The sequence below is a fragment of the Coffea arabica genome, chromosome 10c, assembly GCF_036785885.1.
Source record: "Coffea arabica cultivar ET-39 chromosome 10c, Coffea Arabica ET-39 HiFi, whole genome shotgun sequence".
Taxonomy (NCBI): domain Eukaryota; kingdom Viridiplantae; phylum Streptophyta; class Magnoliopsida; order Gentianales; family Rubiaceae; genus Coffea; species Coffea arabica.
The window spans coordinates 17,448,211-17,472,026 of record NC_092329.1 but is presented as its reverse complement, the minus strand read 5'-3'; the positions used below and the strand labels follow the sequence as shown (position 1 = coordinate 17,472,026).

The 23,816-nt window shown below is 34.6% G+C and overlaps 1 long non-coding RNA gene across 1 annotated transcript; it reads right to left on the bottom strand.

Annotated features, from left to right (window-relative positions):
* Positions 1-3,999: 3,999 nt before the first annotated feature.
* On the bottom strand, positions 4,000-7,960 carry LOC140015656 (uncharacterized). The gene is made up of 4 exons (XR_011822288.1): positions 7,060-7,960; positions 6,153-6,218; positions 5,444-5,569; positions 4,000-4,267 (listed from the first exon to the last, which is right to left on the bottom strand). It is a non-coding gene; the product is annotated as an uncharacterized lncRNA (long non-coding RNA).
* Positions 7,961-23,816: the final 15,856 nt, after the last annotated feature.

Sequence of the window (23,816 nt, the reverse complement as noted above, 5' to 3'; positions counted from 1 at the left end):
TCTCCTCATCCCGCCACGTGGCTGAACCTGGGAGAAGAAGTCTTAACTTTTTATATATATGTAAGATATATATATATATATATTTATCGTTTCGGTTCATGAAAATAAAGAATATCTTTTTAATTTAAAGAATAAAGAAGCCTTTTTTAATCGAAATTAAGGCATATCTCCCACTGTATATTCCTTTACTTTCCGCTATTATTTTGACCAAAGCAACAAGAAAATAACAACACCCCTTTAGTCTTCAATTATGATACCTGTAGACAATGGAATTTTAATTAATCCTTAAAATTACCATTGATCTATAAATTATTTTTATGACTTATTTTTATCCAATTGGATATTGTCATATGTTATGTACACTTAGAAAATTGGTTATTAAATGGTCAATTATATTTCGTCACGTGTCAAGTTGAGGTGTTCCAATCAATTGAAATTATCGGGATGTTTTCACCAACCAAATCATATCATGTCACATGTCTATATGACTTGACAAAATTTTGGATAGATATCTAAATATTTATTTCTTATTAAAGAGATAATATTTAGAGTTGTTTAATCTATATGTATTTCTTATATACTGCAATAGCTTGTCCAATCAAATGAGGCCATGTCACGTGTCCCTACAAGGTTGGCCAATCAAGGAACTACTCATTGATATTATCTCTTTATTAATAAATACAAAATGAAAAGATAATATTTAAACTGACACAGTTCTAATATGGCTGCACGTCTTGCAAGACAAGTAGAGTGGTATACATGTTTTCAACCTCTACCTCTTACTATGGCTATAAATAGGGGTCCCTTTACCAAGTCAAGGGGACATCAAGAGGCATCTCATACGCTCAAGTATTGTAGTTCCAAGCTACAAAAGTCTGGATCGTCAAGCTCTTCAAGTCTTCCAGTCTTCCATATATCAAGACTTGAGTCTTCAAATATCTTCTAAAATTTTCAAATCTTCTATATCAAGATTTGAAAGAATTAGTGGTGGATCCAAGAGCAAGCTACGAAACCCTTGGATTAGCATTCGAAGGGAAGAATCGAAGGAAACTCTCTACAAACTCGAGAAAATTCCGGAGACTGTACTCACCTATTTTCTTAAATTTATATATTGCATATTTGTCATGTATTTTTTTTCTTGTCAATTTGCAGACTTGAAATTTTATCGCGTACAATACCAAAAGCTTTTTGACTGTAGTTTTCCAATTATGAAGTGAGAGTGATGGTATTGACAAAGAAAAAGTGTACTACATTTTAAAAATAAAATTACAAAATTTTCACCAGTAAAAGAAAATGTGCCTTCCAAGAGGCCACATATTTTTTAATTCATAAAAAAAAAAAGATTACCATCACTTTAAATGAATGGGAGTACTCTAATTTTTTTTCCCATGGGCTACATAGCAACTTTGAATATTTATTTTCTTAATATCTTTTGTTAGTTAGGGAAAAGTTCCACTTCCTAATTGAAATTTTGGATTATTTTTTAACTAAAAAAATGTGGAGTGCGTAGTTTGTGGGGAAGATCACGAAAAATGGCTTAAGGGGGAATAATGCTCAACAAGTGGATAGAACCAAATGCAGAGAAGTGGATAGTTGCTTCAACTTGATACTAGTGACCTAATGTAGAGAAGGGGCAAAAGTGGATAGTTAGGGAAGGGGGAGAAAGTGTGAGGACTCGAAAATTATTCCAAAATTTTCTCTTGTTTTTGAAAAACTAATTTATATTTCCCTTTAATTTTACCTTACTTGCTTATTTGCTAGCCTTAATTTTATGATGATTTTAAGGGTTAAGTCAAGATCTTATCATTTCCCTTTTATATTTTAGTGTATGTTAAGTTTTGTAGATTATTAAGATAGTTTGACCGACTAGTGAGATGTGCGCGTTAGATTTGGTGGATAAGAACGGGTATTAAGTAACGGGAAGTATGTGATTAAAAGTGCTAAGAGTAAGTTAGTGAATCCATAAGTTCAAATAAAAGTACAAGAGAGGCAAAGAAATAGGCAAACTCGCGTCATTTGTTATCGGTCAAAAACACTACTTGACCAAGATTTTCTTTCCCTAATTCCTCTTATTTCTCTTTCATGTTTCCTTCCCTAAATGTTTAGGGGTTGGCTAAAAGTTTTGACCATAAAAAGAGAGGAAAAGAAGGCAAAGCAAAGGAAAAAAAAAATGATGGAATGCCAAGTGTTGGCAATCAAGACATTCTTTGACTAAAACCACCTCTAGTTTTTATCTTGCAAATTTCAGCAATAATCCTTCATTCTTCCACCTTCTTGGCCGAGAGAGGAAGACAAGAAAAGAGAGAAAAACTTCTTTAACTTCACCTTGATTCCAAGCTAGAACTAGTAGGAAATAAACCTCAAACCTTAAAAGAATCCATATAAGGGAGCAACAAGGAAGGAAGGGACTTTGTGTGGTGTGATTTTTGGGAAGAAAGCTGTAGGCTGCTAGTCTCCTTAGGAATTGCAGGTTTTCTTGGTAAGGAACCACTCTCTCTCTTTAATCTTGCATTTGGTTGGAAATATGACTTGATTGTAGTAGGTTGAGGGAAGATTCTTGCGGTTTTGTGTAGTAGGTTGCCATTTTCAGCTTTTGTTGATTATTTCCAGCTTTGATACATTATTTCCAGCTTTGTTATGGGATTTTAAACCTGCCATGAAGATTTTTCAGCTTATACATGCGATTTTTGCATTACTTGAGGGATTTCTAGCTTTGTTGGTGATTTTCCAGCCTTGGTAGACAATTTTCCTGCTTAGGTATATGTTGATTATAACTAGTTTTGTGGCTAAAATAAGTACTCTATGTATCCTATACCTTGTGAACTTGATTTGAGGCTGTCTTGTGATGAGAATGAAGCCTTGAAAATGGCTGGAAATTAGGGAAAGTAAGGGGAAGTGCTGCTGAAACTTTTTCCTGCAGGAGACTTTGAACAGTTTTGGGAAATCTGTTATATCTTGGTGTAGAAAAATCCAAATTGAGTTCCGTTTGTTGCATTTGAAACTAGACTCGTAGCTCTTTTAACCGTACAAAAATTAGGGTTTGGTTCAACTCCTATAAATACCAGAAAATTTACAAATTTTCTTGAAAAATCATGACTGTTCTGTTTTGCACATGAGACAGAAGTGATTTTGAACTGAAAATTTGAGTAACCAATGAGTTGAATTTCAAGAAGATGTCGTCTAAAGTCTATTAGTACATCGAGTCTATTTTCTAACGGTGTAAGTTTTGTGATTTTTTGACCTACGGAACTGAAGTTGTACTTTTTCAAAGAATGTCGCCAAAGCTAAAAAATTTTGTCAAATGAATTGAGTGGAACTTGGAAAACTTTGAGAAAACCTTTCTAGGTTTTAAACTTTAATTGGTGTGATTTTGGATGGTTTTGTGGCATTAAACAAGTGTACTTTATAGCCCTAGAATGTACTTGGCCATTCTTCGATTGGCTTTCAAATTTGTCTTTGAGTATTATGTTTTGAGATGCCGAATTTAGATAGGCGCACTACAAGAATTTTGGTCTTCAATGACAACTACTTTTCGTCACAAAAAAGCAAAAAGTCGTCACTGATGACTTTTATTGACAACATTTCGGTTGTCACAGAGTCGTCACTGAATCTCCGTCGGTAAAAGTATACAGTGACGACTTTAAAGTCGTCAGTGAATAAAAACTTTTTTATGACAAGATATGTTGTCAATAAAAGCTACAAATTTAGTGACGACATGCTTTCTTGTCAATGATGCATGAAGCAACATAGTCAGTGTATATATTAATTAGTGACAACTTTGTTGTCAATAAACCCCTTATCAACTGTGACAACAATTTCTTATCAATGAATAGTTTTGATTCAGTGACAACAACAATTGTCAATAAAGACAGCTTGCTTGAGAAATGCTACTCATTTACAACACCTTGCAATGTGTAGTTTGATGATTTTCCTACTACAATAATATCTAAAAAATGAAAACATCAGCAATGTTTAATAAATAACAAACGTAGACACCCGTTACAATAGGAAATGCCATAATAACATATTAAATATTCAAATGTCATAAATAAGTGCAACATCACACTACAAATAGTTTGATAAGTTTCAATAGAGCAAATTTTGCCATATAAGTCAAGGCTACACTAAAAAACAATTCCAAGTCCCAAAACATTTTCCGTGCTACCGAAACATTTTCTAAACTTAAGATAGCACTATAACCATAGTTTTTGAGTCGACACGTAAGCCGTACTGCTAATCTTCCAAACCTCTAAAATGAGCAATATATCTGCAATAAAATAGTAAAGTTATTAGTAGATGATAGAAAAATTAAAACAAGGAAAATTAGTTAAGGAGTCACCAAAAAATAAAGTGAGTCATTTGTTTTAAGTCTCATCTAGATAGTGGCTATACAAAGAGTAGAAAAAGAGACATTATATGGGTAGTTCGGAAACAGAGTCTACTAGAGGATGGAAGTTTAATAACATTCATTAAGAGCCAAGGATTATATGGGCAGAATTGTTCCACTTCTTTATTTTAATATTAAGATGTCAAAGGACAGCAACAAACGATTCCACATTTATGAGAAACAACTTTGCAAACTTCATTGTGTTTTAGACCAAAAGTAGTCTTTGAAGCTTTGAATGTCATAGGATTTCATATATCTAAAAATATGTAACTATACATAAGGTCTAATAAACAAGAAAAAGCAGCCTTATCACCTACCAAGCACTTTTGAGGCTTGATACTACAAGTTAATATTGTCACCTACCAAGCACTTTTGAAGGATACTAATTTGTCCATTACTTGAGACATGAATCCAACTACTGCCTACAAGAATAGTGAATCAGCGTATACAGCAACAAGATAAAAAGCAAGTCCAAGCACCGTACACATGATTGCAAGTTTGTTCATTTCGAATGTCTTTCCCTTGTTTTTCTGTCTTTAGTTTAGATAGAATCAGGATATCAACTAGCTTCACACTCAATTTTGTATCGCAAGTGGAGATTCTTCACCAAGATTCTACTCATTCTAAAGCACTTACCAAAAGATACTTCATATGAATTAAATATACATCATCAAAGCAGCCATTCAATCGAATTACTTGCCGCATGGGAAGTTTCTACTTCAATTTTAGCAGAGTCAATAGCACTTCAGAATGGATATTGCTTCAGAAAAATTAACACAGTAGAAGCAGAAAATGCAATAAACTTTAGAGATTCTTATGCAACCCAGCAAGTATTAACCATAAAACAGATAGAAGGCATTCATTCAAATTACTTGCTGCATGGGAAGTTTCTCCTTCAATTTTAATAGAGTCAATAGCACTTCAGAACAGAAATTGCTTCAGAAAAATTTGCACAGTAGAAGCAGGAAATGCAATAAACTTCAGAGGTTTTTACGCAACTCAACAAGTATTAACTGCACAACAGATAGAAATGAGACGTAATGTCAAAGTACTTACCACTTTCAACTCCATCAATCCATCAAATGGCTGATAAGTTGCTATTCCACTAATACTCATGTCCTGTCCCAATATTGATTCCTTGGCATTCTCTGCTAGCCATTCTTGAACCAAATCTAGTGACAACTGGTACAATAAACAAAAAAAATCTTACAAGTAATTACACTCCATCCTTAAACTTAAAATCAGCATATAAACAAAAGCGAACATTTAAGTGCAACTATATATTGTTATTAATGAAAAATTCTGATTCAATGATAACTCTTTATCACCATGAAAATTGAAAATTTTCCTACAACAATTATATCTATAAATGGAAAAAAATGACAATGATTTATAATTAGCAAATGAATGCATCCATTGCATTACGAAATGTCAAAATATCATATAAGCATTCAAGTATGATAACCAAGTAATGTCGATCATGATATAAGGTGTCAAGTAGGAGCAATGTGTACCAACATAACTAGAATGTTTCTTTGCCATTTAAAAGCAAAAAACAACTTTCTTGTTCTAGATCTCTGAAATTACTTTTGCTGTTTGTCATGGTGTATTAATTCCATAGAAAACCAGCACCCCTTAATATTGTATTCCAATCAAACTAGTAAGTTAGGCAAGTGGCAGGACATTGCAAAACATTCACAATGAAATTTACTTCAAGAATGGCACCAAAAATGGGAACCATTCATGTGAAAAGAAAAGGTATTACCTCAAGGAATGCCTTCAAAACCCACATAAAAGTTAGTATTATTACTCCGTTAACAGAAAATCCAACCTACATCCAGCAAAAAGTTTGTGATTATATAGTATAAAATAATGCTATATGGAGAACAAACTACCATGTAAGACATGAAACTACCATGTAAGACATGAAACTTAAATTCCAGGAAAGCAAGCAAAACAGATTTTACAAAGTACTTATTCTTACTCGAACTAGAAAACTACCATAAAGATCACCGTTGTGCAAGTTGATTGAGAATTACTTATATCACAAATAATATAGCAGTATCCTCTTGCACTAAGCTCTAGCACTCAAGCATCATCCTCTCTAGTCTAATTACTGAGTACGTAGTATAGCCTTTTAAAATGTTATGGAATTGTGAATCAAATTCTTCCAACTCCTGAAGAAACACCCACTACCAACTGCAAATGCCAACTTATAGCTCTAGTTCATAATTTGGCATGTGATTTGCAATTTGGCCGCAGGTTTACCATTCAAAATTGCACCTTTCCTCATTTAGTCGGAAACTTATCTCAACGCCATATCTACATGTGAAAGAAGATCTAGAACAGATACCATAGAAAACGAGAAAACAAGTGATTGCTATGCTTATTACAAGCATTTCACCAAGACAACACCAAAAAGATACATAAATCACTGCCAATTACATGATTCAATTTTTTTAGCAACAGTTGCAAATACAGAATATGAGCACAAAAGCAAAATGAAAGGTACATTGTTAATTTACACCAAAAATAAAACGTCAATTTTCCTTATCTGAAACACTAACAAAAACTAACACGGTAGAACAAACTAAAATCAAGAAACCAGAAATGCGACAAGAATGCCAACAAAAATCATCTAAACAGCCCAGGAGGAAATAAACATCACCAACCTCTGAGCATTCCTATTCCTCACATAGACAATAACATGAGTAACAAAAGCCAGCAACAATCCCACCACAGTGTACAAGAACCCAACCGCGAACCCTTTAGCTCCCAATTGCATCCCGGACCCCCTGATAAAAGAAAACCAACTTCCCAGGGTCATTCCTATCAACCAAAAACATGGGTATTTTCCTAATTATGTTATGCATTGAACCGGAGACACTGAAAAAGTAGACAAAAATCTCTCCGGTCATCCAAATACTCTTATTGTGCAAAAGGGTGTTCCCATAAATCATTTTTTCACCAAGAATGGAGCCGAAATCAGAATAACAGCAATGAGAAACATCAATTGCTTCTTAGAAATCAAAGAGGGGCGATCAATTAGCCCAATGCTCAGCTTCGTTTTGGCCTTGACAAATTCAGCCATGGATTCGGCGAGCCTCGAGAAATCTGATGCATTTATCTGGACGGAGTCTTTCTTGACATCGGTGTGGGGCAGAGAATTTACTCCGAAAAGGGCGAAAAAGGACTGGAATTCTTGAAATTCGATGTCGAAGAAGAAGAGTTTTGAGTGAGAAGTTGGAGGGTTGTTGGCTAAAAAGGATTTAGAGACGAGGGAGAACTCGGATTTGAGAGAAGGGAGGGAGAGTTCGGGTTTGGAGTGGAGTTGTTGGGCGTCGAAGAAGACGAGGAAAGCACAGGGACGATGAGTTGGAATGGATAGAATCCGTTTGAGGGAATCAGTGAGATGGATAACGCCGCCTTTGGGGGACTGGGATTGGAGGGATTCGAGCTGCAAGAGCAAATCCGAACTGGGGTCTTGAGAATTGGTGGAGATCGGGAGGAGGGTGATGAGGAAGAGGATGATGAAGATTGGGGCTTTTGTGAAGGCCATTTTGCAACCTACTATAAGTTAATGTCCGTCTAAATTCTTTTTTGGGCGAAAAGGAAAAAAATTGGTGGTAAAAAAATGGTGGGAAAACGAAAACTTTTCCTGATGAATTGACGTGGGCAAAAGTAGAAAAATATGTTTAAAGTAGCATTGCCTTTTGAAGGATATTTGCCTGACGAATTGCCTTTTAATGCTATAGTATTATTCTTTATTTTTTAGCAAAAAATAAAAATTTTCATCAACATAGGTGGCAAAATTTGTTAATTTCATATAATTGAAAATGTACTTTTATAATTTGCTAATATTTTATACTAATTTCTTATAATTGCAGCACTAAAGAACATTATTGCAGCAAGCGGGATTCTGCGTTTTTTCTATTTCAAGGTTAGCTCGCATGCGGGTTAATGTTATATTTGAGCGCGAGAAGAAAAAATTGGTAATTAGGCTCTTTGGGCATTATAAGTAAATATTTAAATTAATGGCAGTTTTATTACATCAATATTATTGTATTATCATTATTATGATTATTGTATTATTTCTTATGCAAATATAACATTTAATTATTTAAATTTGATTTTATTTTTACAATTTATAAAATTTTTATCACTTATATAATATTTTTAAAACCCTAATACATCTAAATTTGATTTTATTTTTCAAATTTATAAGATTTTTATTTAAAAAAATGGGATACGGATAAGATATCCGGTTGGTTCGATTTGCATAGGTGCATATGAGAATATCCGAATACTCTTTAAACCCGCATGCGGGTTTAAGGAGATTATGGCAACTCTCTGACACACTAGTTACCCATCCAACTTGTGTGTAACTAAAATATATTTAAATAATATATTTCATATTTTTGTTATTTAGAGTTTAACAAAACATTAATATTGGGTAGATTTGAGAGATATGCATAATTTTGCATATTTGTAGGAATATTAGAAAATGGAAAATTTGGGTAAATTCCCAAATTTTGGAGGTAAGGTGCAATCCAAGAACTAAAACAGTCATTTATAAAACCTTAACAGTAATAAGGTGCAAACCAAAACTGCAATCCAAGAGTAATATCATTACAAATTTCATAACCATACATTAAATAAATAGAAATGCAATCCAATACTATCCAAAACACAAAATGTCTTGGGTATAATAGTAATTTTGCATTATATGATGTCAGCAATTGGGTCCCAAGTTCTGCCAGGGGAGGTCAGTGTAATTGTGGAAACCTCAGGGGAGGTCAGTGAAATTGTCAGAAACCTCAGGGGAGGTTTCTGAAATTATCCCTTTTTAATATTGTCAATTGCTAGTTTTTAATAGTTTTGTGAAAATATTGATAATGGTTGAGAAAATTTTGTTACATTACTGCAAGTAATAAATGTGCTTTTGTTCTTTTTCAAACATTTATTTTAATGTTTAATTTTGTTTAAAACTATTGTACTAGTATAGATTTGCAAGACAAAACTTAAGTTCTCAATAGTTAAAAAAATCATTACAGAGAAAACACAAAGTAGTAGTTGCAAAATGTGTATAAATTACAGATATTTTAATGTGTATAAATTACAGTTTATTTTAATGTTTAATTTTGTTTGAAACTATTTTACTAGTTTAGATTTGCAAGACATAGATTTATGGGTAATTTTTTTTTTTTTGCTTTCACATATTTAATTTATGTTAAATACAAAACCTACCAGTTTCCCTTTCAAAAAAATATTAGTGCAACACTTTTTGAATTTTACTTACAAACATTTATGTATTTAACATAAATTAAATGATTCATAGTGAAATGCCCATAAAGAACAGAATATTTGTTCATGTAATGGAGGAAACCCACAAAGAGTTGGTACTTTATGGGTCATTTCTTTTTTTAAAAAAATTTAATTTATGTTGAAAAGATAACCTGCCAGTTTTCGTTTTGTAAGAAATCACTGTAACACTTTTTGAATTTTACTTACAAACATTTATAAATTTATCATAAAATATATGTTTGAAAGTAAAATACCCATAAAAAGTTGGTACTTTGAATAGATAATGCTCATTTGCCCATAAACTACACTCTCTGAAGGCTATTTTGTTAATTACTTTGTAGTACTTTGTTATTCCTTTGCTAATACTACTTGGCATGTAGTACAAAAGATAAATCTGGCATAAATTTCTTATTCCATTGATAAAAAGACCTGCCTGCCTTATAACTATTGTAATGAAAGATATATCTTTAGAGTTTATAACAAATTATTACTTAAGTTTGAGAAAATTATAAAATATTTATGCATAGTTTATCAAGATACCATTCGCAATTTCCTAATAAAAAAATAGGGGCTAAATTGTAAAAGTTAGGGTGCCATAATAGAAATAATAAAATTGGTGTATTACATATGGGGGTTAAATTGCAAAAGTTAGAGTGCCATAATAGAATTAATGAAATTGGTGAATTACATATGGGGCTAAATTACAAAAGTTAGGGAATAATAATAGAATTAAAGAAATCGGTGTACTACATATGGAGCTAAATTGTAAAAGTTAAGGTATCATAATGGAATTAATGGAATTTTTTACAACATTTGGGGCTAAATCGCAAAAGTTAGGGTGACACAGTAGAATTAATGAAAGTGACTTAAAAATAATTATTTTAAACAGTGACAATTAATTCTTGTCACTAAATCCGAATCGGTAGAGTGACAGTGACGATATTAGAAGTTGTCACTATAGAGATCATTTTAGTGACAACTTTTTCAAGGTCGTCACTGAAGACTTAGTTGCTTTGAGCAATTATGACAACTTTCCTTGTCGTCACTAAACAACCACGTTTTGTGACGACTTTTGTCGTCACTAAAAAATGTTGTCACTAATGACCATATTTCTTGCAGTGTAGTTTGTGACGAAAATAACGGGTCGTCACTAAACATTTGGTTGCTTTGATGCAATTGTGACAACTTTAGGTGTCGCGACTAAAGAAGCTCCTTTTGTGACGACTTATTGTCATCACTACAAAATATTGTCACTAATAACTTTTTTTTTCGTGATCAGTGACGACAACAAAAAGTCGTCCGTAAATAACTTAAATTAATATTTAAGTAACTATGACTAGTTTAATAAATCATCAAATTTTAAAAAAAATTAAATTAATATTGAGGCTCACAATTAAATAAAGTCATAGTTAATAAATCATCAAATTTAAAAAAAATAAATTAATATTGAGGTTCACAATTAAATAAATGCATTAGAGATGTTCAAGTTAGTGATGATACTTATGTTGTCACTAACTACACTATAGTTTTATTGACAAAAATTGGTCGTCAATAAACATAAACAGTGACAACAACGAAAAGTTGTCAAAGAAAGTGGTAGAATTACTGACAACTTTTATCAAGTCGTCACTATCGCAAAACTCGCGCCTTCCAAGTCCCATGGCGCGAAGTAGTTTTGTGACGACAATTAAAAGTTGTCACTGAAAACTCAGTTGCTTTGAGTCAATTGTGACAACCTTCAAAGTCGTGACTAAACAACCTCATTTTGTGACGACTTTTTGTCGTCACAAAGAAATGTTGTCACTAATGACCTTTTTTCTTGTAGTGGCGTATGGCTCATGATTAAGGCTAAAGTGAGTATCTTATTAACCTAAGTTTTGAATAATCAGACCATGACATCTTGTCTTGGTTACTTTTAGGGTTTAACGGTGGAAATGAGCACAACCCGGAACCTTTAGCTTTGGTCTACTTTAAAAAGTGAGTGTCCCTTGCATGTATATGCTTTAGATGACTATGTGAAATGTTGTGAATATTGCCGGAATATTAAATGCTTTCCAATGACTGTTAAATAAATTTTCGATGGGCAAGTGTGTACTTTATCGCACTCAAACCAAGCAAAAGCGAATTTTCAATAATTGAATGCTACTTGTGCATAAATGTAAACCTTTTGGCTGAATTGGGCCCTTGCCCTTCGTTGCCAGTCGACTCGAGCTAGAAGCGGACTCAGTCGAGCGGCTGGTGACCCTGGGACAATGTTTGGTATACTCGAGTATTACCACGAAATCTAGTGGAGAACTGGCTAGTGAATTCAATGCAATGAAATCGATGAGTCTATTTTCTAACGGTGTAAGTTTTGTGATTTTTCGACCTACGGAACTGAAGTTGTACTTTTTCAAAGAATGTCGCCAAAGCTAAAAAATTTTGTCAAATGAATTGAGTAGAACTTGGAAAACTTTGAGAAAATTTTTCTAGGTTTTAAATTTTAATTGGTGTGATTTTGGATGGTTTTGTGGCATTAAACAAGTGTACTTTATAGCCCTAGAATGCACTTGGACATTCTTCGATTGGCTTTCAAATTTGTCTTTGAGTATTGTGTTTTGAGATGCCGAATTTAGATAGGTGTATGGCTCATGATTAAGGCTAAAGTGAGTACCTTATTAACCTAAGTTTTGAATAATCAGACCATGACATCTTGTCTTGGTTACTTTTAAGGTTTAATGGTGGAAATGAGCACAACCCGGAACCTTTAGCTTTGGTCTACTTTAAAAAGTGAGTGTCCCTTGCATGTGTATGCTTTAAATGACTATGTGAAATGTTGTGAATATTGCCGGAATGTTAAATGCTTTCCAATGATTGTTAAATAGATTTTCGATGGACAAGTGTGTACTTTATCGCACTCAACCCAAGCAAAAGTGAATTTTCAATAATTGAATGCTACTTGTGCATGAATGTAAGCCTTTTGGCTGAATTGAGCCCTTGCCCTTCGTTGCCAGTCGACTCGAGCTAAAAGCAGACTCGGTCGAGTGGCTGGTGACCCTGGGACAATGTTTGGTATACTCAAGTATTACCATGAAGTCTGGTGGAGAACTGGCCAGTGAATTCAATGCAATGAAACCGATGAATGAATGATTTGAATACTAAAGGAGTTTTCACTTGCAAATATTTTCTAATGTCGGAGGGATAAGGAAAATGGTTGGCGAATGAATGAATGAATGGCTCCAAGTGAACATGAATCCTTTCAATGAATGAATGATTGATTTTTGAATGACTGCTTGTTACTGTGCCAAGTGTGCAAAGTGCTAAATGTAAATGTTCCTGTGTTTACTTGCTTGTTTGCTTGTTTGGGAACCTCATTGAGCTTTTAGCTCATCCCATTAATTTGTTTTCCTTACAGGGGTGGAGGTTGAAGCAAGTAGCCGTGAACTAGTGTATATAATCTCCGTACTTGTACTTTTGTAGATGAGATGAATTTGGAATCTTTAGAAATGTAATCCTATGTTTTAGTCTTGGATTGTAAATTAAGTTTGAATTGTTGGTTGGAAATGGAACTTTTATGTTAATTTCGAGGCTTGAACGGCTATTTGAAGAACGTTAATGAGTGAGTTCTAATGAAACCTAGGCAGGGCAAACCCTTGGGTACGCCCTAGGGAGAGGTGGGGTCGTTACAGTGATGGCGTGGCGTAATCTTTAATTTGCATGGCTGCTAAGATTCTGTGAAAAATTTTCAAAGTCAATCAAAAAGAATTTTTTTCCTCTCATCTTTACAATTTTTTATAATTGAATTACCTCATTGGTCATCCCTTATCAAGTTCCCCGAGATTAACCTTCCCCTTGGAGATTTGTTGCTAGAAGCTGGATCCGAAAATAAACATGACAAAAAGGGCTATTAGTGAGCAATTTAACAAAGGTATGGGTATTCAAAGAACAATCATGGACGAGGAATCGCTATGAATAATGCATGCAAATATAAAAGTATCAATCATGGTGATATTGGTCGAAAGCATTGGTCACATTAGACACACGACAAAGCGACATGCAAATGTTCAAGTACCAATCACGTTCTAGACATCAGGGATGCATCAAAATAAACACGCAAAGTCTATTGCCGAAGTTTCTTTTAATGATTAAGTGCTGAAAAGAAAAGTCTTGGGTACCTAATAAATAGCAAATGGTATCGGCAGAATGCAAATAGTGGGTGGCACCAATTTAGTAGAGGCAGCCGTCAAATTTTTCACTTTAAAGCATGATTGTTCATAGTACATCATCAAATATTCACATTAAAACATGACTGGCAGCCATAATATACTAATCAATTCTTGGTGGAAAGTTTGGTGCGAAACTAGCAAAAACAATGATTCATACGATACTTAGCATTTTACATGGAAAATAAATATAGAGCACCACGTGCGACCTCCAAATAATTCAAGAGTAGCTTGGCAAAGGTGATGACCAACTTCAAATTGTTGCTATTAGTCAAAAAGGCAGCAAAGTGGAATGAGTGACGGTAGCAGTAAATAAAGATGTAGCAGCGGCAACTCTTGACAGCAATCTTCGTGAATCAAAAGGAAAGGAATTTTTTTTTTGGAGCAAGTTCACGGCTTTGGACTTGGGAATTTATAGAAGGAGTTTCTACTACAAATTCGGGAGGAAGGTGAGTTCAAGTGTAACTGGCTTCCTAGTCCGCCTGAATTGTCTAAGGAATGTCTTCGTTCTAGAGGTTCCTAGCAATTAAATTGGCTGTCAGACTGATCATCTAAAGGGAAGTGAATTCTAAGCTGGTTTCGGAAGCTTGCTTCCAGAAGAAGTTGGTTTATTATTCTGTATGATTATAAAAGATAAAGCTTCAATTCATGTTGGCCTTGGAAGGAATTATTTTCGCAACCAACTTCTATAGGCTAATTAACTCCTTAAAGGATTGTGTTGGGTTGCTCTTCAAGCTTCGGGTTTTATCACTAAAAAAAAGGGGAACTTAATTGTTTAAGTTTATCAAGGATACAAATCCTAGAAGTTCGACAAGAGAATGCTTGGTTCGGACTTTGAAACTTGTGAAGCGGTGGAGTTCATTATTGATCAAGGAACAAGATACTTGTCTTATAATTGGACTTGGAAACTTTCTAGGCCAATGGAAAGGTGTTTTGCATGTAAGGTGCACATAGAATAAAAGCTTGATTAATCATCTACGAAATAGAATTCCATGTGAAGTTTGATTAATCACCAATATGATTCCTATTCGGTCATTGAAGTCTTTGTGCGGTCAGCTTCTTGCTTAGATGACTTAATTCACAAGAGTTATCTCCTAAGAGTTTTGAATTCCAATTATACAAGAAAGAAAACTTAAGCAAATTAAAGAAAGTCAAAACTTGTCTATTCAAGTTGTACTCTTCGCAAACAAGTTTCGTGGAGACATTTGTAGACAATGAAATTTTAATTAATTCTTAAAATTACCATTGGTCTATAAATTATTTTTATAACTTATTTTTATCCAATTGGATATTGCCATATGTCATGTACACTTGGCAAAATGGTTATTAAATGGCCAATTACATTTCGCCATGTGTCAAGTTGAGGTGTCCCAATCAATTGAAATTACTAGGATGTCTCCGCCAATCAAATCATATCATGTTACATGTCTATATGACTTGACAAAATTTTGGATAGATATCTAAATATTTATTTCTTATTAAATAGATAATATTTAGAATTGTTTAATCTATATGTATTTCTTATATACTGCAATAACTTGTCCAATCACATGGCGCCACGTCACGTGTCCCTACAAACTTGGCCAATCAAGGAACTACTCATTGATATTATCTCTTTATTAATAAATACAAAATGAAGAGATAATATTTAAACTGGCACAGTCCTAATATGACTACACGTCTTGGAAGACAAGTAGAGTGGTATACATGTTTTCAACCCTTTTACTATGGCTATAAATAGGGGTCCCTCTACCAAGTCAAGGGGACATCAAGAGGCATCTCATGCACTCAAGTATTGTAGCTCCAAGTTACAAAAGTCTGGATCGTCAAGCTCTTCAAATCTTCTATATATCAAGACTTGAGTCTTCAAAAATCTTCTAAATTCTTCAAATCTTCCATGTCAAGATTTGAAAGAATTAGTGGTGGATCCAAGAACAAGCTACGAAGCCCTTGGATTAGCGTTCGAAGGGAAGAATCGAAGGAAACTCTCTGCATACTCGAGAAAATTCTGGAGACTGTACTTACCTATTTTCCTAAATTTATATATTGCATATTTGTCGTGTGTTTTTTTCTTATCGTTTTGCAGACTTGAAATTTTATCGCATACAATACCAAAAGCTTTTTTACTGTAGTTTTCCAATTATGAAGTGAGAGTGATGGTATTGACAAAGAAAAAGTGTACTACATTTTAAAAATAAAATTACAAAATTTTCACCAGTAAAAGAAAATGTGCCTTCCAAGAGGCCACATATTTTTTAATTCATAAAAAAAAAAAAGATTGCCATCATTTTAAATGAATTGGAGTACTCTAATTTTTTTTCCCATGGGCTACATAGTAACTTTGAACATTTATTTTCTTAATATCTTTTGTTAGTTAGGGAAAAGTTTCACTTCCTAATTGAAATTTTTTTAAAAAATTAGAATAGTTCAGGCACAATAAATATATGCATTTGGACCTTTATAGTCCTTGATTTTATTGTTTGGAATAGCTTCGTATGGTGGATATTGAAATAAAAAAGTCTACATAGGCTTTAATTTATTAAGAGTAAGAATACATGAATCACCGTTTAATTCTTTAAAAGCGAACATCTAAGTATTTGAGACATTGGGGATCCAATTAGAGAGGTTACTCTATAATGGGCCAGTATGCCCAAATTCATAGGTACCAATTCGAAGGTTGTTCGTACTTGATTCTTACAAGCTGTTGTTTGCAAAAGAAAGGTGGTCCAAACTCTCTAAACTCCAAATAGAACTGGGGATTTTACCCGAAAATTGATTGTTTGATAGGTCTAATGATTCCAAATCCTTTAATTCTCCCATCCTTGGTGCCAAAGGTCCTTTTCAGGAAATTCGATGACAAGTTGATTTCCCGGAGATCTTTAAGACTCCACAAGCTCACTGGAAGAGTAGAGGTTAATCTATTGAAAGCTATGTGAAGATATTTAAAAAATGTAAGATTATTGAAACATCCTGAAATTGAACCGCTAATCTGATTTTGACTTAGGTATAAATGTTCCAAACTCTGCAAACCACAGAGATCACAAGAGAGCGAACCAGTGAGAGAAATATTGATAAGATCCAAATACCAAAGAGTCTATTTGGATTATTGAAACATCCTGAAATTGAATCGCTAATCTGATTTTGACTTAGGTATAAATATTCCAAACTCTGCAAACCACTGAGATCACAAGAGAGTGAACCAGTGAGAGAAATATTGATAAGATCCAAATACCAAAGGGTCCATTTGGATTATCTATTTTTTGGTGTGATTTTTAAATATTTTATTATAACCATATAGTTCAAAATTTTTTATTGTAGATGTTTTTAATGATGTTTTGGGATGTTTTTTAAAATATATTTTGGAATATTTTTAAAATTTTAAATTTTAATGGAATATTTTTAAAATTTTATAAAATCTTACGATCACCGACCACTACTACACCCCACCCCTCCCCTCCTGCCTACCTTCTCTGCCACCCCTTGCCCCTCCCTCCCTCTCTGATCGTAGGTTGTGACCAGAAAATGATCGCTGCCTGCGACTAGAGAAAGGAAGGGGGCAGCGGGAGAGACGTGGGGAGGAAGAAGGAGGCTAGGGGAGAGGAGACAGAGGCAGGAGAAAGAGGCAGGAGAAAGGAGGAGGAAGAAAGGGGAGGAAGAAAGAGAGGAGAAATGGGAGAGGAAAAGTAAGGAGGAGGAGGAAGGAGAGAGGGGGAAGGGGCAGTAGGTGATGGTGTGTTTTTGGTGGTTGGTGGTGGTGGTATGGCGGAGGGAGAGAAAGTTTTTTTTTTTGTATTTTTCTTGGTGAGTTGTTTTTGATATATTGTGCGGATGCGGTGTTTTGGAGTTGCTTTTGTTTGTATATTATTGTAGCATTATATATAAAAAACTTATTTTTCAAAAATTGAGAAATCCAAATGGAGCCAAAGCTTTTGCATACCCCATATCGTAGTTGGAATTGAACCAGTCCAGCTATTGTCACCTAAACCTAAAATTGCTAAATTGCTCAAGTTTCCAATGCTGTCTGGAATGTTCCTTTTGAGCCCATTGTTCTATACATCTAACGATTGAACAAAAAAAGAAAGCTTTCCAATAGATCTCGGAGGAACCCTATTTAACAGATTGTCTTTCACCATTATACGCCTTAAAAATATGCAACCTGTGAGGGAAATGAAGAGACCCAATTCTAGAGATGTCAAATTGTTAGCAAATAGATCTATAACTTCGAGACATCTCAAACTTCCAATGGAATTGGGGATTTGACCACTGAATTTGTTATGATCAAAGAGATATTGTAGCTAGTTTTGAATAGTTTGAAATAGAGGCAGGTATGGCTCCACTGAAGTTATTCCAAGTAAGATAAATATCTTCCATATTGTGTTGGCCATCGCACATATTTGACGGAAAAATGCCATATAAATTATTGTTAGAAAGGTCGAATACCCTCAGAGTTGAAATGCTGAAAATCTCAATTGGTATCGAACCATTTAAGCTATTCTATCCCAAGCAGAGGTGGGCACGGGTTGGGTATCCGTCCCATCCACCATATAACTGACCCGACCCGTACCTTGCAGGTCAATCATTTTCTAACCCTTATCCATCCCGCATATTAGCAGGTACCCAATTATAGGATACCCGCTGAGATATGGTCAAGCCAACGGTACCCGCCCCGCTCCACTTATCATTTAAGTTTTTAAAAAAAAATAATTTATACTAATTTAATTTCATATTTTACATATTCATCTAAGATTTAATAAAGATTTTTTTCTCAAAAACAGTCTCCCACCAAAAAACAAGCATGCGAAGAGAATACAAGATAAAGGAAAAAAATTAAAAGAATTTAAAATCAATAAAAATTTGAAATAAATAGCACATTTTTTTTAAATATATGTTCCACATTAATTAAACTCTTTTTCATAAAACATAAGATTATGACCTTTACAAATAAATCTTGTAAACAAACTATAGTCTCTCATATTTGTAATACAATTTGTTTAATAAAATTACTTAGTTAACTCTAAATTATTAGTTGATAGTATGTATATAAAAATGAAAAAATAAAAAATATATATGTGGGACGGATCAGGTATCCATGGATTTTTAATTATGTAATCCTAATCTACCCCTTATCTTAGTGGGTATCCGACCCTTTTTTGACCCAATTAAATAATACAAATCGGTATCCTAATTTTCGGATCAGATTAAATATGGCAAATTTTCGAGTTAACGAATAATTTTGCCCACAGCGTCCCACGAGTGCTTGCTCTCTGTGGGTCTCTCCTTGCCTCTCTACAACTCTCCTCTTCCCTAGTCACTCTAGTGGAAGTCTCCAATTCGTTCCTCTCTATTCCTTTTCCTAACCTTCATATTTCTTAATACTTAGTAGATTCTACTATTCCTCTTTGATCTCTAATTTTCTGGTCTTACCATTTTTCCTATCTTAAAGTTTTACTTTTCGGAGTCTCATGCACTTTTCTCTATCCTTGCAGGTTTCTTAGTGAGAATTAGAGTTTGTTTTGTCCTTTTTCTTCCTTATTGTCACTGCATGCTTGACATCTCTAGTCATGGCAGAGGAGCTAGAAAAATTGTGCCAAAAACTGAATCTGAGTGAGGATGAGGAAGAAGTTATGCTCATGCCTAGTGCTAATGAAGACTCAAGAAATTCCACAGGGGATCCTTATATTCTGGTAAAGTTATTCATGTGAAAAACTTTTAATGGAGAAGCACTAATGACCACTATGAAGAAGGCATGGAACCCATCATCGGGTCTTTCACACACTGTAGTCGGAGATAATCTATTTTTATTCAAGTTCAATGACATCTTAGACAGTAAGAAAGAAAGTGCTGGTAGGTGCCCTTTGGTCTTTTGACGAGAATCTTCTTGCTATATGTGACTACATTTGCAATATTCAACTATCAAAGGTCAAAATAGAATGGTGTCCTTTCAGGGTTCAGGTTTATAATCTCCCTATCAGTTGGATGATTGGGCAAACAGTTGAGTTCATTGGGATTAAACTTGGGATCTATGAAGGTTTTGAATCAAAGGGTGATCAATTTTCTTGGGGCAAATATCTTCGTATCCGCATAAAACTCTACTTGAGTCATCCTTTCAAACATCTCATGAAACTTTTTATTGATAGAGAGCTATGTGAAGTTTACTTCCAGTATGAAAGATTGCCTCTCTTTTGTTACTTTGGCGAAAGGATTGGTCATGGCGACGAGGACTGCGAGTTTAGAATAGATCCAATAATAAATTTGAGTTCAGGAAAGGCACCACACAAAATGATAAAGGCAAGTTATAGGAAGCAAAATCCAGCAAACCAGCAAACAACAGCTGCAATCACTCCGGCAATGGCAGAACAACATACTCCAACAGCACCTTTGTCAGCAGCGACTTCTCAGGAAAAAATTTGAGATAATTCTCTGGATAATGAAGTCCTCCTTGCCTCAGAACATACAACAAAATCTTTTCAACTTTCAAATAGCAATTCTCTTGGCACAACGGTTAAGGATATGGATAAGAAGTTAGGAGTTATCTAGGTCTAGGTTAATCTCCCAACTTCAAAAGGGAAAGAAGCAGTAGTTCAAACTTCCACCTTATTGGATTCCTTTTAGCCAACCAAATAAAGATCGCTTCGAAAGGCCTCAAATCAGGTAGGTCTCATCATCAACTAACTGGGCCAACTGAATGCAGTAACTCACCATCACTTAGCTCAAATGTCTCGCAAGTGGATAAGATAACTCCTAAGCCTAGCCTACAGCCTATGGTTTTAGACAAAATTGAGTCCTAATTTTCTTCAGCTGCTGAGCAAACCTTTCTTCTAGATGCTATGCTTACCCAACAGAAGAGTTTCTCTCATGTTCACCTTTCTTGTAGATGCTATGCTTACCCAACAGAAGAGTTTCTCTAATGTTCAAGACATGCGAGTAATTGCTAACTCAATGTCGCAAAAGAGAAACAAGAATTCGTGCAGACCTCCATTTTCACAACTTCATAGCTCCCACTCTACTACTTCGCTAGTTGGAAAGAAAGTCAAGCAGGATAATAAGGATGTTGTGCCAGCAGAAGTGATTCCAGCAGGTAACTCCCTTCTCAAAAAATCAAAGTTATCAAACCTGTCATCTTTTTCACCCGCATCTCATGCAATGGCAGAGACTAGCTCCAAGTCCTGCCAATAGCCATGATTGCCTTAAGTTGGGACTGCTGAGGATTAAACAACCCTTGGATAGTTCAAGAATTCTGGACTCTTGTTCAGAGAGAGAAAGCTTCTATTATTTTTTTAATTGAAACTAAGTGTTTTTGTCATGTTATTGATAAAATATAACCCCAAATTGAGTGGCAGGGCACTGGTGTTGATGCTTGTGGTAAATCTGATGGTATTGCTCTTGTATAGGATAAAGCATTGGATATGCTTCTATACATGTTTTCTTCCAATTTCATAGATACTATTGTAAATCATGACGGTTCCTCATGGCGCCATACTGGCTTCTATGGAGATCCAGACCCCTTAAAAAAGAAGCATTCTTGGGATATGTTAGCAAGCTTAGCTCTCAATCACAATTACCATGGCTCTGTCTTGGTGATTTTAATGAAATCCTTAGCCAGCACGAATTTTATGGAAAAGGTTACGGGCTAATTGGCATATTATAAATTTTAAGAAGACTCTAATTGATTGCAATCTTTTTGACATGGGTTTTAAGGGCTATAAGTTTACATGGTGTTATAGCACGATCTCACCAAATACCATAAGGGCAAGGCTAGATAGAGTCTGTGCAACTCAAGACTTCCTAAACTTGTTTCCGGATTCAAGTGTCCAACAGATTCACTCTCTCTATTTGGACCACATCCCAGTTAAATTGTCTGTGTCCAAGTCATCTTATGCTCCAACTGATCAGCAAAAGGATCATAGGAGAAGAAAGTTCATGTTTGAGGCTATGTGGGTTAAGTCTTCTGAATGTGAATCAGTCATCAAGCAGGCTTGGGAAATGAATTTATCCGATAATACATGTGACAATTTCTAACTCGAATCAAATAATTGCCGTGTAGGACTCCTTGAATGGAGCAAGTCCGAATTTGGCAATATCAATAGAAAGGTAGATATTCTGTAGAACAAAATTACACGCCTTTAGCAAAGTGAGCTCACAGATCCAGTGAAAGTCGAGATAGGATCTTTGACTAATTAATTGGAACATCTTCTTGATCAAGAAAATCTGTTGTGGAAACAAAGAAGTAAAATGCAATGGATGTGGGAGGGTGATCGTAACACCGCTTTTTTTTCATGCTTAAGCTACCAAGAGAAGGAAACAAAATCAAATTGATGACCTTTTTATCACTGCTGGTGAATGGTGTAATGCTAATAAAGATTTAGAATCTATCATTCTTGACCATGTTGGCACTATCTTTGCTTCCTCTCAACCATCGCCTGGTCATGTCAATACTGTCACTGAAAGTGTAAAGAAGAAAGTGATTGATCAGATGAATAATTCTCTACTAAAAACCTTCATGCCAATTGAGGTAACCAAAGCTTTATCAGAAATGCATCCCCTTAAGTCTTCCAGTCTCGATGGTCTGAGTCCTATTTTTTACCAAAAGTTCTGGCACATTGTAGGAACTGATATCATTAATTGGGTTCTATCCTTCCTTAACTATGGTCAGTTATATGAGTGCCTTAATTTCACTTTTGAGCTTCTCATTCCTAAATGTCAAAGTCCATCCAATATTACACAATTTCATCCCATTAGTCTTTGTAATGTACCTTATAAACTAGCATCAAAAGTTGTTGCCAATAGGCTTAGTCTAATTCTGGCAAATATCCTCTCGCCCGACCAATCAACTTTTATTCCCAATCGTTTAATCACTGATAATATTTTAGTAGCTTATGAACTTAATCACTTCCTCAAAACTAAAACCTCTAACAATGAGGGATCTATGTCTATTAAATTAGACATGAGAAAAGCCTTCGACAAGGTTGAATGGGTTTTTTTTTTTTTGCAACAAATGATGTTAGTTTTAGTTTTCGATGCAAAATTTGTTGACATTATTTTTTGTTGCTTTTCTACTATTTCATATTCTTTCCTACTCAATGGTTCTCAATTTGATTTTCTTCGACCTGAACGTGGCATAAGATAGGGTGATCCTATTTCACCTTATCTTTTCCTCATTTGTGCCGAAGCTTTTTCTTGTCTACTTCAAGAAGCTGAACGCTGCAATAAAATATTGGGAGTTCACATTGGAGCCAAGTGCCTAAGAATTTCTCATTTGCTCTTTGCAGATGATAGCCTTCTTTTTTGCAAGGCTTCATTTGAGGATACCCGGAACATCAGTAAAATTTTAAGAACCTACAAATCTGCATCAGGCCAAGAAGTTAATTTTAACAAATTTACAGTTGTTTTCAATAAAAACACTAATGTTGCTGTCAGACATAGTATCTACAAATTCTTAGGCATTAAAGAGGTTGCAACCCACGACAAGTACCTTGGTCTACCGATTGTCATCGATTGCTCCAAAACTGAAGTCTTTTCATCTATAAAGGATACAATCTGGCAAAGAATACATGGATGGAATAAGAAACACCTCTCCAAGGTAGTAAGAGAATAATGATTAAGGTAGTAATCCAAGCAATACCAAATATTTCATGTCTTGTTTCAAATTCCCAAATTCTTTACTGCCAGAAATACAGGATATGATAAGTGATTTTTGGTGGGGTGATTGTATCAAGTAACATCCCGTTCATTGGATAAGTTGGGATAAACTTTGCACTTCAAAAGATGCTGGCGGGATGGGCTTTCGACAATTGAAAGCTTTCAATCTAGCTCTCTTGGCTAAACAAGCTTGGCGTATCACGACCCAACCGTCATCTCTACTTCATCAAGTGTTCAAAGCAAAATACTTCCCTAATACTGATTTTTTTCAGGTGGAGGTGGGA